The 13,743-nt window shown below is 32.8% G+C and overlaps 1 protein-coding gene across 1 annotated transcript in view; it reads right to left on the bottom strand.

The window, feature by feature from the left end:
- The window catches only part of LOC101387766 (disintegrin and metalloproteinase domain-containing protein 2), a 131,077-nt gene that overhangs the window by 73,344 nt on the left and 43,990 nt on the right, over positions 1–13,743 (bottom strand). The gene's annotated exons all lie outside the window — the stretch shown is intronic.

Genomic DNA, 13,743 nt, shown 5'->3' with positions numbered 1-13,743 from the left:
TAGGTGCAAAAATCCTCAAGAAAATATGGGCAAACTGAATTCAATAGCACATTAAAAGCATCATACACCATGATCAAGTGGACTTTATTCTAGGGATGCGAGAACGGTCCAACGTCGACAAATCAGTCAATGTGATATATCACATTAACAATATAAAGAAAAAAAATCATATCATCATCTCAATAGATGTAGAAAAAGCATTTGACAAAATTTGATGTCCTTTCATAATAAAAACTCAACCAAGTGGGTATAGAGGGAACGTATCTCAACATAATAAAGGCTATATATGACAAGCCCACAGCCGACATCATATTCAATGGTGAAAAGATGAAAGTTTTTCCTCTAAGATCAGGAACAAATCAAGAATGCTCACTCTCACCATTTTTATTCAATATAGTATTGAAAGTCCTAGCCAGAGCAAGTAGGGAAGAAAAAGAAACAAAAGGCATCCAAATTGGAAAGGAGAAGTAAAACTGTCACTACTTGCAAAAGACAAGATATTATATATAGAATACTCGAAAGACTCCACCCAAAAATTGTTAGAACTAATAAAAAAATTCAGTAAAGTTGCAGGACACAAAATGAATATGCAAAAATTTGTTGCATTTCTATGTACTAGTAACAAACTATCAGAAAGAGAAGTTAAGAAAACAGTCCCATTTACAATTGCATTAAAAAGAATAAAATACCTAGGAATAAATTTAACCAAGGGGGTGAAAGACGTGTACACTGAAAACTATAAGACATTGATGACAGAAGCTAAAGAAGACACAAATGAATGGAAGATATTCCATGCTCTTGGATTAGAAGAATTCATATTATTAAAATTTAACAGCAATCTACAGATTCAGTGCAATCTCTATCAAAATTCCAACGGTATTTTTCATAGAAATAGAACAAATAGCCCTAAAATTTGTATGGAATCACGAAAGACCTCGAATAGCCAAAGTAAATTTGAGAAACAACAAGGCTGGAGGTGTCATGCTCCCTGATTTCAAACTATATTACATAACTATAGTAATCAAAACAGTATGGTATTGTCATAAAAACAGACACACAGATCAATGAAACAGAATGGAGAGGTCCGAAATAAACCCATGCATAAGGTCAACTAATTTACAACAAAGGAGCCAAGAAAATACAATGGAGAAAGCACAGTCGTTTCAATAAATGATGCTGGGAAAACTAGACAGCCACATGAAAAAGAATAAAACCGGACCACTATCTTACACCACACACAAAAATTAACTCAAATTTTGGATTAGAAGGTTTAATTTGGATTAAAGGCTTGAATATAAAACCTGAAACCATAAAACTCCTAGAAGCAAACATAAGTAGTAAGCTCCTTCATATCAAGTGGTGATGATTTTTTGGATTTGACAACAAAAACAAAGGCAACACAAGCAAAATTAAGCAAGCAGGACTACCTCACACTAAAAAGCTTCTACACAGCAGAGGAAACCACCAACAAAATGAAAGGCAACCTACCTAATGGGAGAAAATATTTGCAAATCACAGCTCTGAAATGGGGTTAATATGCAAAATATATAAAGAACTTATATGACACAATGGCAGAAAAAGCAAACAACTCAATTAAAAATGGGCAGAGGATCTGAATAAACATCTTTCCAAAGAAGACATACAGGTGGCCAAGAGGTATATGAAAAGGTGCACAACATCACTAATCATCTGAAAAATGCAAATCAAAACCACAATGAGATATCACCTTACACCTGTTAGAATGGCTATTATCATAAAGTCAAGAAATAACAAGTGTTGATGAAGATGTGGAGAAAAGGGAACACTTGTGCACTGTTGGTGGGATTGTAAATTGGTGCAGCCACTATAGAAAACAGTATGGAGGTTCCTCAAAAAATTAAAAATAGAACTACCATATGATCCAGCAATTCTACTTCTGGGAATATATCTGAAGGAAACAAAAACACTAACTCGAAAAGGTATCTGCACCCCCATGTTCATTGCAGCATTATTTATAATAGCCAGACATGGAAACAACCTAAGTGTCCATCAATGGATGAATGGATAAAGAAAATGTGATTATATATATACATAATTTATATATATACAACCCTAGCTATTTATACATATATAAATTATATATATACACTCTATAGTGAGTTATATATCAATAATTATATAATATATAATATTATATAATATATATGGTGGAGTATTATACAGCCATTAAAAAGAAGGAAATCTTGGCGTTACTGACAACATGAATGGACCTTGAAAGCATTATGATAAGTGAAATAAGTCAGAGAGAGAAAGACAAATATCATAGGATCTCACTTATATGTGGGATCTAAAAACAAAAAATAAAACAAAGCAAAAAGCAAGCTCATAAATACAGAGAACAGATTGGTGGTTGCCAGAGGCAGGAGGTGGGGAGTGAGTGAACTGAATGAAGGTGGTCAAAAGGTACAAACTTCCAGTTATAAAATAAATAAGTCCTGGGGATGTAATGTGCAGTGGGGTGAGTACAGTTAAAAATACTGCATTGCGTATTTGAAAGTCGCTAAGAGAGTAGATCTTAAAAGTTCTTATCACAAGAAAAAAATTTGTAACTATGTATGGTGATGTACGTTAACTAGACATATTGTGGTAATCATTTTGCAATATATACAAGTATCAAATCATCATGTTGTACACCTGAAACTAATACAATGTTATATGGCAATTATATCTCAATTTAAAAAAGGACACTACACTCAGCAGAAACCTTACAGGCTAGAAGGGAGTGGCAGGATATATTTAAAGTGCTGCAAGGAAAAGACATACAGCTGAGAATACTCTACCTGGCAAGGCTATCATTCAGAATGGAAGGACAGATAAAGAGTTTCCCAGACAAACAAAAACTAAAGGAGTTTATCACCAAGAAACCAGCCTTACAAGAAATGCTAAAGAGACTTATTTAGGTGGAAAAGAGAAGACCACAAAGAGGAATAAGAAAATTACCAAAAAGAAGAAAAAAAAACCCAAAATTACTAGTAAAGGTAAATATACAGTAAAGGTAGCAGATCAACCACCTGTGAAGCTAATATGAAGGTCAAAAGACAAAAGTACTAAAATTATCTATTTCAATGTTAGAAGGGTAACGGATACACATGCACAAAAAAAGAGGTTAGATATGATATCAAAAACATAAAATGTGGTAGGAGGGGAGTAAAAGAGTAGATCTTTTAGCAAGAGGTCAAACTAAAAAGACCATCAACTTAATACAGATTGCTACATACGTAGGTTATTATATATGAACCTCATGGTAATCACAAACTGGAAATCTATAATAAATATACAAAAAATTAAGAGAAAGGAACCTAAACATAATACTAAAGAAAGCCATCAAACCATGGGGGAAGAGAGCAAGAGAATAAGAAAGGAACAGAGAAGAACTACTAAAGCACACAGAAAAAAAGTACCAAAATGGCAATGAATACGTTCTTGTCAATAGCTACTTTAAATGTCAGTAGACTAAATGCTCCAATCAAAAGGCATAGGGTGGCCAATAAAAAAATAAGACTCATATGTATGCTGCATGCAAGAGACACACTTCAGACATAAAGACACTCACAAACTGAAAGTGAAAGGATGGAAAAGGATATTCCATGCAAACGGCAATGAAAAGAAAGCTGGGGTAGAAATACTTGTATCAGACAAAATAGTCTTAAAACAAAATCTGTAACAAGAGTCAAAGAAGGGCACTACATAATAATCAAGGGAACAATACAACAAGAGGATATAACACTTGTAAATATCTATGCACCCAACATAGGAGCACCTAAATATATAAAGCAATTATTAACAGACATAAAAGGAGAAATAGACAGCAATGCAATAATAGTAGGGGACTCGAACACTCCACTCACACCAATGGATAGATCATCCAAGCAGAAGATCAATAAAGAAACATTGGCCTTACATGGCACATTACAACAGATGGACTTAGTAGATATATACAGGACACTCCATCCAAAAGCCACAGAATACACATTCTTTTTTTATTTTATTTTTTACTTTTTTCCCCCAAAGCCCCAGTAGATAGTTGTATGTCATAGCTGCACATCCTTCTAGTTGCTGTATGTGGGACGTGGCCTCAGCATGGCCAGACAAGCGGTGCGTCGGTGCACGCCTGGGATCTGAACCCGGGCCGCCAGGAGCGGAGCACGTGCACTTAACTGCTAAGCCACGGGGCTGGCCCAGAATACATATTCTTTTTGAATACATATGGAACATTCTCCAACATAGATGACATATTAGGCCACAAAACTAGTCTCGGTAAATTTAAGAAGACTGAAATAATACCAAGCATCTTTTCAGACGACAACAGTATGAATCTAGGACTCAACTACAGGAAGAAACTCAGAAAAGCCACAAATATGTGGAGATTAAACAAAATACCACTGAACAACAACTGGGTCAATGAAGAAATGAAAGGAGAAATCAAAAAATATCTGGAGACAAATGAAAATGAAAATATGACATGCCCAAATTTATGAGATACAGCAAAAGTGGTTCTGAGAGGGAAGTTATAGCAATACAGGCCTACCTCAAAAAACAAGAAAAATCTCAAATAAACAATCTAACAATGCCCCTAAAGGAAACAGAAAAAGAAGAACAAACAAAGACCAAAATCAGTAAGAGGAAGAAAATAATAAATATCAGAGCAGAAATAAATAAACTAGAGACTAAAAAAAGAACAGAAAAAAATCAATGAAACTAAGAGCTGGTTCTTTGAAAAGATAAAGAAAACTGACAAAGCTTTAACTAGACTCCCCAAGAAAAAAATAGAGAAGGCTCAAATAAATAAAATCAGAAATGAAAGAGGAGAAATTACAATGGACACCTCAGAAATACAAAAGACCATAAGAGAACACTATGAAAAGCTATATGCCAACAAATTGGATAATCTAGAAGAAATGGATAAATTCTTAGAATCATACAACCTTCCAAAACTGAATCAAGAATAAATAGAGAATTTTAATAGACCAATCAACAGTAAAGAGATCGAAACAGTAATCAAAAACCTCCCAAAAAATAAAAGTCCAGGACCAGACGGCTTCCCTGGTGAATTCTACCAAATATTCGAAGAAGATCTAATAACGTACACTTCTCAAACTCATCCAGAAAATTGAAGAGGAGGGGAAGTGTCCTAACTCATTCTATGAAGCCAACATTACCCTGATACCAAAACCAGACAAGGACAATACAAAAAAAGAAAATTACAGGTCAATATTAATGATGAACATCGATGGAAAAATCTCCGACAAAATACTAGCAAATCGAATACAAGCACACATTAAAAAGGCCATACATAATGATCAAATGAGATTTATTCCAAGGATGCAGAGATGGTTCAGCATCTGCAAATCAATCAACGTGATATACCACATTGACAAAATAAAGAATAAAAATCACATGATCATCTCAGTAGATGCAGAGAAAGCATTTGATAAGAAACAGCATCCATTAATGATAATAACTCTGAATAAAATGGGTATAGAAGGAAAGTAACTCAACATAATGAAGGTCATCTATGACAAACTCACAGCTAATATCATTCTCAATGGAGAAAAACTGAAGGCTATACCATCCCTTTAAGAACAGAAACTAGACAAGGATGCCCACTGTTGCCACTCTTATTTAACATAGTATTGGAAGTCCAAGCCAGAGCAATCAGGCAAGAAAAAGAAATAAAAGGGATCCAAATTAGAAAGGAAGAAGTGAAACTGTCACTATTTGCAGATGACATGATTTTATATTTAGAAAACCCTAAAGAATCCACCAACAAACTTTTAGAAATTATAAACGAATATGGTAAAGTTGCAGGCTACAAAATCAACATAGAAAAATCAATTGCGTTTCTATACACTAACAACGAAGTAGAAAGAGAAAGTAAGAATACAATCCCATTTACAATTGCAACAAAAAGAATAAAATACCTAGGAATAAACTTAACCAAGAGGTGAAAGATCTGTACACTGAGAACTATAAAACATTGCTGAAAGAAATTGCAGAAGACACAAAGAAATGGAAAGATATTCCATGCTCTTGGATTGGAAGAATTAACATAGTTAAAATCTCCACATTTCCCAAAGCAATCTATAGATTCAGTGCAATCCCTATCAAACTTCCAATGACATTTTTCACAGAAATAGAACAAAGTTTCCTAAAATTTATATGGAATAACAAAAGATCTGAATAGCCAAAGGAATCCTGAGAAAAAAGAAGAAACCTGGAGGTATCACATTCCTTGACTTCAAAATATACTACAAAGCTATAGTAATCAAAACAGCATGGTACTGGCACAAAAACAGACACACAGATCAATGGAACAAAACCAAGAGCCCAGAAATAAACCCCTACATCTATGGACAGTTAATTTTTGACAACGGAGCTGAAAACATACAATGGAGAAAGGAAAGCCTATTCAATAAATGGTGTTGGGAAAACTGGACAGCCACATGCAAAAAAATGAAAGTAGACCATTATCTTACGCCATACACAATAATTAACTCAAAATGGAATAAAGACTGGAATTTAAGTCATGAAACTTCTAGAAGAAAACACACATGGTACGCTCTTTGATATCAATCTTAGCAGCATATTCTCAAGTACCATGTCTGACCAGGCAAGAGAAACAATAGAAAAAATAAAGAAATGGGACTACTTCAAACTTAAAAGCTTCTGCACAGCAAAGGAAACCATCAACAAAACGAAAAGATAACTTACCAATTGGGAAAAGATATTTGCAAACCATATATCTGATAAGGGGTTAATCTCCAAAATATATAAAGAACTCATATGTCTCAACACACAAAAAAATTAAAAACCCAAATAAAGAAATGTGCAAAACTTCTGAATGGATATTTCTCCAAAGAAGATATATAGATGGCCAACAGGTACATGAAAAGATGTTCATCATCACTAATTACTAGGGAAATACAAATCAAAACTACAGTGAGATATCACCTCACGCCCATCAGAATGGCTATAATTAACAAGACAGGAAACAACAAGTGTTGGACAGGATGTGGAGAGAAGGGAACTCTCATACACTGCTGGTGGGAGTGCAAACTGGTACAGCCACTATGGAAAACAGTATGGAGAGTCCTCAAATAATTAAGAATAGAACTACCATATGATCCAGCTATTCCACTGCTGGGTATTTATCCATGGGAAAACATGAATGCATAAAGATACATGCACTCCTATGTTCATTGCACCATTATTCACAATAGCCCAGACTCGGAAGCAAACTCGGTGCCCATCAAGGAATGAAAGGATAAAGAAGATGTGGCATATACATATACAATGGAATACTACTCAGCCATAGAAAAGGATAAAATCTGGCCATTTTTGACAGCATGGATGGACCTTGAAGGTATTACGCTAGGCAAAATAAGTCAGAGGGTGAAAGTCAAATACTGTATGCTCTCACTCACAAATAGATGATAAAGACAACAACAAACAAACACATAGTGACAGAGATTGTATTGGTGGTGAAGAAAGGGGAAGAGGGGAGGGAGAAGGGTAAAAGGGATGATTAGGCACATGTGTATGGCGATGGATTGTAGTCTTTGGGTGGTGAACATGATGTAATCTACACAGAAGTTGAAATATTATGATGTACACCTGAAATTAATATGTTATAAACCAATGGTACTGCAATAAAAAATACACTGCAAATAAGATATAGTGTTACTATGAAATAATTAATAATAGTTGTTGAAAAAAATGTTAGCTTTAAACTATAAAATTTAAATGGGAAGAATAATGATTATAGATTGAATATACTCATTCAAAGCCATGCGTTCTTGAAACCTCACTAAAAAATTATGAAAGTTATCAATAGAAAGATAAAGGCTCACAAGAACAATAAATAAAACAAAAGCAAAAAGCAAAGACAAAATCTGGAAACTGAGGAATAGATAAGTGGTAAATGATTTGGCAAATTTAAGAAATTTGAATGATAAATGAGTATAGCAATATAATTCACCTCAAAAATCTTGAAATACTCATATTGGATACATCAGTTTCTCTGAAAGTCAGAGAAGTTGGCACAAAGAGAAGGTGGATTGACTTCAAGTTTGTTAAGTAGTTAAGGCTGGGAGAACTTCCAGAATGGCAGTATGAAAAAATTGACAATCCAAAATGTTACATATTGAATGATTCCATTTATATAACATTTTGGAAATAAGAAAAAGTATAGAAATGGAGAACAGACTAGTGGTTTCCAGAGATCAGGGAAAGAGGGGTGAGGGAGAAGTGGATGTGGCTATGAAAAGGCCACACAATAGATCCTTGTGATGCAATTATTCTGTACCTTGACTACCAATGTCAATAACCTAGATGCAACATTGTACTATGGTATTTTAAGATGTTATAAATTTGAAAAAAATCACTTAGGATACATAGAATATCTATATCTTCCTTTTTTGTTTTAATATATATTTTATTCATACTTTATCCTGTAAAAATAACAACATTATTGATGATACACATACATAAACAACACAAATCCAAAAACACATAGAAATGAATTAAGATGAATAATCAATAGTTTAAGCACTCTTTGTCAACATCTGAGAAAACAAAGCTATGGTACATGTTTCAAATCAATTTTGGAACTCAACAATGTGCAAGTAAGAAAGAACACCAAGGACATAACTTTTAGACAGTAGATAGAACAGAAAGGTCATCAAAGAAATTACTGGGTGATTAGTTGTTATAACTGTGTTAAAACTAGGAAAGAGCAAAGTCATAGATCCTTCAGGATTGGGTGAAAGAGCAAGATGGTTTCAGAGATTTGAGAGTAAAAACTTTAGAATAAAAGTTTTTGCCACTGGTACCCACAAAATTCTAAGTCCTGGGCACAATGGAGCTATCACAGACAAGGACCTCTATATAATCTTACAACTGCATAGGAGCATACAATTACTTCTAATAAAAAGGTAAATTTAAAAAACATTGAAGAAATAGAAAATATCCACTTATGACAAAAGGAGATAATAGAAGAGGAACAAATAGTTATGAAATATAGAAAAATAGTCATGAAACAGAAAAATCAAAATGGCAGAGATACGTGCCAACGTGTAAATAATGACATTAAAAATGAATGGAAAAATCACTTAAAGGGTACACAAATCAAAACCACAACGAGATATCACCTCTCATCTGTTAGAATGGCTACTATCAAAAAGACAACAGATAACAAATGCTGGCAAGAATGTGGAGAAAAGGGAACTCTTGTGCACTGTTGGTGGGAATGCAAAGTGGTACACCCACTATGGAAAACAGTATGAAGGTTTTTCAAAAAATTGAGAATAGAACTACCATAAGGTCTAGCTACTTCACTTCTGGGTATTTAACCAAAGAATACAAAAACACTAAATCAAGAAAATACATGCACCCCCGTGTTCATTGCAGCATTATTCACAATAGCCAACATATGGAAACAACCTAAGTGTCCATCAATGAATGAATGGATATAGAAAATGTGGTATAATGTATATATATATGTATGTGTATATATACACAATGGAATATTATTTGGTCATAAAAAAGAATAAAATATTGCTATTTGTGACTACATGGATGGACCCTGAAGGCATTATGCTAGCGAAATAAGTCAGAGAGAGAAAGGCAAATACTGTATGATCTCACTTATACATGGTATTTAAAAAAAAAAACAACTCATACATACAGAGAACAGATGAAAAGACTGGTGGTTGCCAGAGGTGGGGAATGGTGGGCAAAATGGGCAAAATACAAACTTCCAGTTATAAAATTAATAAGTCATGGAGATGTAATGTACAGCATGGTGACTATAGTTAATAACACTGTATTGCATATTTGAAAGTTGCTAAGAGAGTTGATCTTAAAAGTTCTCACCACAGGAAAAAAATTTCTGTAACTACGTGTGGTGATGGATGTTAACTCGACTTATTGTGGTGATCATTTTCAATATGTACAAATACCAAATCACTATGTTTTACACCTGAAACTAATTTACTGTTGTATGTCAATTATACCTCAATAAAAAAAGAGAGACAGAAAAATAGGAAACTATTTTAAAGTTTTAAGCAGGGGATTGATACAATCTGATTTATGTTTTAAAAAAGATAAAAATGTCCTAGCTCTATCAGATTTTGGTATTAAAGTTTTTTTGGCTTTGTAAAATGAATTGAGAGCTTTCTAAATAGTTTAGAACAGTGGTTCTCAGGTTTTGGTAGCGTCAGAATCACCTGAAAAGCTAGTAAAGAATCCAGAGACCTAGACTTGTTGAAGTACAGCAGGGTCTGCGTATCTTTTTTCACCAAGTTTCCTAGGTGATTCTTATTCATACCAAAGTTTAAAAACCCCTAGATTAGAATTCAATTATCTATGCAATTATCTGTTATTTAAACATTAGATAAAATGCAACTGTGAGTTCATAAGTTCCTGATGAGTTTTTCAATTGTAATCCTTTAATCATCTTTCAGGTTTCTTCTGTGGTAATCAATCTATTCAACAAAACTAAAACAACTGCTCTTGTAAACATAAATGCAGAAATTCTAAATATTAGTCAATAGATTCCAGCAATGTATCAAAAGAATAACATGTGATGATGATGCAGAGTTGTTTTCCAGTAAACTAATATTCAAAATCAGTGAAATGTGTAAACATTATCCACTATATCAACAAACTGAAAGAGAAAACCTGCATTGTCATAATAATAAATGCTGAGAAGGCTTTTGATAAAATTCAACCACAATTCCTAATAACAACTCAAAGAATGGGAACCAAGTAAAACTATTTAAATATGATAAAGACTAGACACAACAACAATGGCAATATCAACACCTAGAAATTGGTAATAAACATTATTCTAAATGAAAAGAAACTTTTCAATTAAAATTGCCTGCTATTCCTTTCGTTATTTAACATGGTCAGGGAAGTTTTCATGAATGCAAAAACACAAGAAAAGAAAAGAAAATAGCTACAAAAATTCAGAAAGAAGAAATAAAACTATGTCTTCGAGCTTATGATATATTTTATACTAGAAAACCTATTAGACTCTAGTAAAACTAAGACAATTATTAACAGAATATGGTATGGTGGCTGGATACAGTAGCTGTGTATAAAAATTGACGTTTTTCTCATTTGATATGAAAAAATTCATTTACAATACTGAAAAATTTAAAGTACTTAAGAATAAAACAAGAAACGCAGTAAATTTATATAAAGCAAACTGCAGTACTCTTATTAAAGAAGTAAAATCAGTCTAAACCAAAAAGTATATGTTATTCTTGGATAGAAAGACTTCCTATTACAAACTTGTTAATTACCCTATATTACTATTAAATTTTAATGCCATGCCAAGTAGAGTCCCCCATTTGAGGGTGGGGAGATTGAGAAAATGATCACAAGATTTATATGTGAGAATAAGACCTGAGAGAAAATATGCAAAAGAAGTATGAGAAAGAAAAGGAAGTGGAGATCTGCCTTGCTAGATATCATTATGCCATAAAGCCACTGTAATCAAGTCAGTATGGGGTTAGTTTATGAATAGACAAATAGATTAATAAGTACACAAAACAGACAACTCATAAATATATCCCAATTATATGTGAGACTTTAATATTTAATAAATGGTGCTGGCACAACTACCTATTTATCTGAAAGAAAATAAAAGTAGACACCCATCTTAAGCCATAGTTTATCCTATACCATATCTAAAAATACATTCTAGATGAATTAAAAAGTTAAATGCAAACAAATCTAGAAAACTACGTATACAATATAGGAGTCAAAAATATCTTCTTAATTAAAACTGTAAACTCAAAAACTATATAAGAATGTGAAGGCATATTTGAATATACTAAAATTAAAGTTTTGCATATACTAAAAACTCCACAAATAAAGTCAATTACCAAAAGTAACATTTGATAAAATTTTATTGCAGATAATGAACAAAGCATGAATATTTTAATATCCAAAACTTCTTACAAATTGACAAGAAGGTAAACAACCACCAAGAAAATGAGCAAAAGGCGTAAGTTGTCAATTTAGAGAAAAGCAAATGCCAGAGGCCAGTAAACATTAAATGATGTTTAATGGAAATGAAAGTTAAAATCACAGTGAGATATACTTTTACACCCATTGACTGGCTAAAATTAAAGGGAAGTATAAAACCAATGGCTGGTAAATATGAGACAAAAATAGTACTTTCAGTTTTAACTTGGAGATGTGAAAAGCTATAGCCTTCTTATAAAGCAATGGGTAACATCTATCAAAATTGAACTACATACATCCTTTGACACATCAGCCCTACTCTTGGTGACCTTTCTCACAGGGATTAAATTCCCAAGATGTAGGGACCCATGAATAAGGATAATTCATGTAGCATTGCTCATAGTGGTAGGGCAAAACAAAACACAAAATAAAAGAAAACTGTAAACAAACTAAATACTCACATATAAAGGAATAAATTATGGTACATGCATACCATAGTATGCTATGGAGCCCTTAAAAGACTAAATTAGCTGTTCAGTTGATTTGAAGGATCTCCCACAGAAAAAAAGAGTAGATTATACAATCCAAGCAAACATCATAGACTGCCAAACGTAAGAAAAAGAAAAGAAGAATTAAATGTATATTGTTCACAGAAGAGACTACATTTTCAAAGATACAAATAAAAGTAAAAGTATTGAAAGGATATGCCATTCAAACAGCAATGTCTATCAGGAAGATACAAAAATTATAAACACACATGCATTAAGAACAGAGCCTGAAAATTACACAAAATACAAAATGCAGAGTTGAAGGGTGAAATAGAAAATTCAACAATAATATTTGGAAACTTAAGTATACAACTTTCAATAATAGGATAACTGGGCAAAAACTCAACACAGATATAGACTACTAAAACAAAACCATAAAGCAATAGATATCTATGGAACATTCCAACCCAAACCAGCACAATATGCATTCGTCTCAAGTGCTTATGGAACATGATCCAGAAATAGAGCATATGATAGGCCATAGGATAAGCTTCAATAAGTTAACACAATTTTAAAAAATACAAAGTATGTTCTCATCACAATAGAATTAAATAAAAAATCAACAACAGAATTTGGGAAATTAAAAATATATGGAAATTAAAATATCAATTATAAATAACCAATAATCAAAGAAGAAATCATGAGGGGAATTAGGAAATACTACAATATTGCTCAAAACACAACATAGTCAAACTTATGGAATTCAGCTAAAGTAGTGCCCAGAATGCAACTTATAGGAAATGATTATATTTAAAAGTACACCTGAAATTTTTACAATGTTATAAACCAATGTTACTGCAATAAACAAAAAATTAAATAAATAAATAAATAAATAAAAACAAAGAAGCATCTCAAATTATTAACCTAACCTTCCACTAAGGAAATTAGTGAAAGAAGAGCAAACTCAAAGAACCCTAAAAAGGGAGATAGGAGAAATTAATAAAGATCAGAGCAAAATGATGAAAATATAGATATGAGAAGCAACATAGAATATGAACAAAATGCAAAGTTGATTTTTTTTTTAAAGATTGGAATACTACTCAGCCATAAGAAATGATGAAATCCAGCCATTTGTGAAAACGTGGATGGACATTGAGGGTATTATGCAAAGTGAAATAAGTCAGAGGGAGAAGGTCAAATACGATATGCTGTCACTCATAAGTAGAAGATAAAAACAACA

Source organism: Ceratotherium simum, chromosome 28 (genome assembly GCF_057802395.1).
Source record: "Ceratotherium simum simum isolate JZ-2026a chromosome 28, ASM5780239v1, whole genome shotgun sequence".
Classification (NCBI taxonomy): domain Eukaryota; kingdom Metazoa; phylum Chordata; class Mammalia; order Perissodactyla; family Rhinocerotidae; genus Ceratotherium; species Ceratotherium simum.
This window is presented reverse-complemented; position numbering and strand designations above follow the sequence as displayed.